The sequence below is a fragment of the Schistocerca piceifrons genome, unplaced genomic scaffold, assembly GCF_021461385.2.
Source record: "Schistocerca piceifrons isolate TAMUIC-IGC-003096 unplaced genomic scaffold, iqSchPice1.1 HiC_scaffold_426, whole genome shotgun sequence".
Taxonomy (NCBI): Eukaryota; Metazoa; Arthropoda; class Insecta; order Orthoptera; family Acrididae; genus Schistocerca; species Schistocerca piceifrons.
The window spans coordinates 627,358-632,787 of NW_025728652.1; positions in this window are offsets into that span (position 1 = coordinate 627,358).

A 5,430-nucleotide genomic window follows, 5' to 3' on the forward strand; every position below is an offset into this window, starting at 1 on the left:
ACGGGCGCCCCGGCGCCGACGCGCTCTGCGTAGTTTCCCTTGCGCAGGAGGCGGTGGATTCTGCCGACCGGGAACTGGAGCCCAGCCCTGCTTGAGCGGGACTTTGACTTGCCCTTGACTTTGCCTCCCTTTCCGCGTCCGGACATGGCGATGGGCTAGCGACGGTGCACACGAAACGGAAACGAAAACGACCGGTGCGAGCGGCAGCGAGTCGAGCAGCGGAGTGCGTGCCGGCGCAGCCGGGGTGGGGGTGCTTTATGGGCTCGGGTGCGGCGGCCGGTTGCGCGCGCGCCCCATTGGTCGGCGGCCGCAACAGGGCGAGCTGGTAAAGGTGCGGCGGCGGCTGGCGGCGGGTGCCACTGTGTGGGGAGACGCTGACTAGAGCGGAGCGCTTGCTACTGGTGTTGCTGCTGCCGTACGTTCGTTCGAGATGCCGCCCAAGACTAGCGGGAAGGCCGCCAAGAAGGCTGGCAAGGCGCAGAAGAACATTTCGAAGGGCGACAAGAAGAAGAAGCGCAAGAGGAAGGAGAGCTATGCCATCTACATCTACAAGGTGCTGAAGCAGGTGCACCCTGACACGGGCATCTCGTCGAAGGCGATGAGCATCATGAACAGCTTCGTGAACGACATTTTCGAGCGCATTGCGGCCGAGGCTTCTCGCCTGGCGCACTACAACAAGCGCTCGACCATCACGTCCCGCGAGATCCAGACCGCTGTGCGGCTGTTGCTGCCTGGCGAGCTGGCCAAGCACGCCGTGAGCGAGGGCACGAAGGCGGTGACCAAGTACACGAGCTCCAAGTAAGGAGGTGGCTCTGGAGTGGAAGGAAGGATGGAGAAGGCTCCTCCGTTGCGAGAGCGGCAAAACGGCCCTTTTCAGGGCCACCAACTTGCCTTTTGCGGGAAGGGCGGAATTGTTGTTGTTGTTGTTTGTGTGGACGGCTGTGATGTATGTGTGCATTTTGATTGTGGGTGGGGGGGGGGGGGCGCGTCAAAGCGTGTTGCGGGGGACGGCCACGAGGTTGGTCGCCGTGGCGTGGAATGGTGGCACGCCTCGTTGGAGTGGTTTTGACCCATTGGTGGTGGTGTGTGTGTGTTACCTGTCTGCGAGGGGGGACAGTGCGATCGGCGACTTTTGTGTCACCGTAACGACGGCCGTTTGCGGGTTTGTTTTTTGCACATCATACATGGCGAGGGTGAAATGTGAAATGTTTTTGTTTGGTTTTTTTTTGCCGCCCACTATTCCCTTTGCTGTACGCCGAGTTTGACAATGGTGCGACGTAACTGCAGCGTGGAGGTGTGTGTGAGTGACGTTGAAATTGAACGTGCCATTAAGACGCATTGTTGTTGTATTGTACTGTACGTGTACGGCGACACGCACGATGATGTACCATTCGACTCTGATTTTTGATAGCCGTGTCTGACTGATTGCGTACGACGCACGCACACCGATGTCGTCATTCAAGATGCACGCGTGTCCAGTGCAGTACAGTAAGCGCGACGCTAGACGGCGGCGGCGGCGGCGGCGGCGGCGGCGGCGGTCGTCGTTTGTTTGGCGAATGTCTGTACACGTGTTTGTCTGTGTCCATCCGGTATGTATGTGTTTGTTTGAAAGTGTTTTGTGTGTCGGTGACGTGGTCCGATCCGTCGCCCCCTGAGTAACTGTCGATCGGCGCGATAGACCGGCGTCACGCAACTGAACCGAAGTCTTGGCACACCCGTCATACTGTTGTACACCGTCGCGCTGAGAACGGTGACGAAAGGTTGACTTTGATCGGTCGAATGTCTGGGCAGAACGTGAGGAATGAGGCAAGAGTGCAAGGAGGGGGGGCAAAAGAGAGAGGAAGGGAAAAAGGGGAGAAACGCATTCGTAGAGCAACGGAACGTTCCCGTGTCGGAGGCGTATTGGAGCCGCACTGAAATGCGTTTAACGGCGGCGCGGCTGCAAGTGTCTGCCGTGGTGAACGTTACCTTTGACGGCTGCATTGGGCTTTGCTTTTGCTTTTGCTTTCGCTTTCGCTTTCGCTTTCCCGGATGTACGTAACGTTTGTTGATATGGTTGTGAGGAAGAGTGTATGACAGTGCCGTGCCGTCCATGTTCGTGTGCCCTCCCATTGTGTGTATGCTATTGTCTGTGTACTTGAATGATGTATGTAGGTGTTAGTGGACATGTTTCACCAGTGGGGGGAAATGGATCGTCGATAGTTGGCGTCACTCTGTCACGGTCGAGATGACGCACCCTCCGTACAGAAAGGTGTCGAGAAAGTGTGTGTGTGTGTGTGTGTGTGTGTGTGTGTGTGTGTGTGCGTCCGTGAATTGGCAGTGTTTGGAGGTGGGCGTGCCTGCATGTGGCCCGGAAGGCTGTTCGTTTGGCGGTAGTGTTGTGTGGACAGGGGAGGGGCATGCGTAACGCTGCTGGCATGGCATTTCGGGAGATGGGAGGGGGCAAACGAGGAGCGGCGGCCAAAGAAAGGCGGGACGGGGAGGGGCGCGGTGTGGGTGGCTTGCGCCTGTGCTCGGCGTTGTGGTTTGTGCAAAAGAGGAGGAGAAAAACAATGAGTTGCCAGGGAGGGGAGCGGTGTTGTGTTGTGGTTGTCGTGGTGTAGCCGCAGACGCGGCTGTCAGTGAACGTGGCGAGACGGACGGATGCGCGGAGGGGCGGGGGGCGGCGCATTTCGCCGTGCCGTGCCGTGCCGTGCCGTGCCTGACAGCCGCGTGGTCGCTGTGTTGTTGGTGGCGTGGGGGCGAGGAGAGTACCGTACGGGTGTGCTTGTGCGCCGGAAATGGCACACTGCGCCTGCCCGTCTTGGAGGCTGATGGCTGTGGTGTGGAAATGGGGCGCGGTGATGTTGAAGCAGTTGAAGGACAGAAAAGAAACCAAGAAAACGGGAGGCGTGATGCGGCGGTGGTGGTGAGAGCGGGAAAAACAAAACAAACAAAAAAAAAAACAACAAAAAAAAGAAGGAAAAACAACAAGAAACAAAAAAGAAAACAAAAAGTCTATCAATATTAGAATGTAAATGGAAATGGAAATGGACCCAGGTATAACCTCCCTGCACAAATAGCAGAGAGTCCGATGATAATAGAAATGTGCCAGAATGTTAACGTCCCTACAAAACAAACCCAACGATAATATTAATGAAAGAATGAACCGTATGTAACATTGCAACAGACATAATGAAACCTGATAAATTGTATAAGGGCAGCAGCGTTGACCTTTGGCCCTGTATTCAGAATAAAAAGAGCCAAAGATCGTCACCCCAATGAAAAAGACACTGAAACACGTATGTAACATAGCAGCGATGGCGAGACATTGTAGCATCTGTGACCAGAGAGTTTGCGCTGGACCGCGCGAGTGTTGCGAGCGGTTCTCAGTCAGTCAGTCAGTCAGTCAGTCAGTCAGTCGGTCGGTCGTTGCGAGTCTGTAGGTCTGTCTAGTTGAGGGCTGTACTCTGTCAGTAGTCGTCGCGTGCAGTACGCTAATAGTCGTCATGCAGAGCGGTCGGTCAGTAGTAGCAGCCGAGTGCGGTTGTGTGATGTAGGCGGTCGGCAACACTGGTCAAGATGGTGAATAAGGTATACTGTGAATTAATATAATCATTAGATAATGAACAATTTTATTTATTGTAATTATTCTCCAACAAGTTCCCCAATAATAATTTTTATTTCAAAAGCATTTTTCAAACATTTAATTTTTTATTGAACTGAAGAGTTCGTTGCACTTCACATTTCATTCCACTTCTTTGAAGAAAAATTTCACTAAAATCACAAAAAAAAAAGAGAATATTATTATTTGCAATGCAGTTCCTCCAAGCGCTGCGCAACAACAAGAGCAGAAATGTGACATCCATTTATTCTGAGGTAAGACTTTAATTCTGATTGTTTTGCACAGGGCCAAAGACCGATATTTCGGTTTAATTGAAGTTTCTTGTCACTGAACGGACTTTTAAATGTTGTGAAGAATTTATATTTGAGTCAGATTGCGAATTTAACATTTTTGTTGCCATTTTCAATACCTCTCATTGTGGGGCGAGGTTACAATTAGCGCAATGTCCATTAGCATCCGTAAATAACATTGTCCATTATTTTAAATTTTGCGGGGAGGTTACAACGCACAAAAAAAAAAAAACAAAAACAAAAAATTGCATTTGTATCCGCTCCTCAATTGTAGATACCCCTTACACAGCTGTGTGCAATGAATGAGTGCTGGCTGGTAATTAATTGCACTCCTTGGAGGGAAATGCCATAGGAAGTAGTCTTTAAAAAGTGAATGTTTTTCGTTAAAAGACAAAAGTTACTTTAGAAAAAAGTAATAGTGGGGCTTTTTGTCGTTGAACAAAATAAGTACAATGAACATACGTTATCAGATTTGCGCAAAATGCAGCTTCACACCACCTTTTGATTATAACACAATATACTATACATCGTCCCGAACCGTGACCAGAGTCGCGAGACGAGCAGAGCACGCCGCCGACGCCCCGCTCAGTACAACCGTCCACCCCGCTACTACTGTCGACCGACTACTACCTCTCCCGACTCGCGCTACAATATATATAACAACTGTTCCTGGCGACCCGGTGCGTGCCACTACTGTCGTCTGGCGCGGTCCAAGCGCCGACTAGCAACGATAAATAACTCTCTGGTCAGACAGAGATGCTGTCATGCCTCGCCATCGCTCTGGTAATGAATACATACGTGTTGCAGCGTGCGTACCACCGGAACACGCAGTGGCGGAGCCAAAGACTGTGTTGTCGAGGTCGAGTGCGAGCGGGAAGAGAGGCAGCGTCGGCACGGAGATGCAAGCGAGCGCGAGACGCACGGGGGCTGCGGCGTGGCGCGTTTGCGGTCGGCGCCTTTGGTGGCAACGGCCGGGACAAGCAGCGGTGTATGGTGTGGTGCGGGGCGGACAGGGGCGGCGGTGGACGGGGAGGAGGCGGCGCGACGACGGCATGGGGGCGAAAACGGGACGGGGGACGGGGGACGGCGGATGTTGAGAGGCGTCACGCGCGGACAGGACACAGACACAGAGACACACAGATTGGAAAGGGAGGGTGCGCGGTAATAATAGTTGGGGAATGTGCGTACCGTGCGGGACGGGAGTGGGCGAGGAACACGGGTCGTGGCCCCTGTTTTGGGTGCGTGTGATGACGTCGGTGTGTTGTGGGAAGGGAAGGTGCTGTGGCGGCGGCGCGTAATGGGCGTAGGCCGAAAAGAGAAAGGAACGTCGCAGTGTGTTGGCAAGCGTCGGTTCGACTGCGACGTTGATGGGCAGGGCAGGGCGAGGTTAATGGTGGTAGGAGTAGGCGTGTGGGGCGCACAAAATCTGCCGCTGCAGGCGGTGCCGTAACCGCCATGGCGGGAAGGAGAGAGGGCCAAAGAAAGAAAGAAAGAAAGAAAGAAAGAAGAAAACAAAAAAAAAAAAAAAAAAAAAAA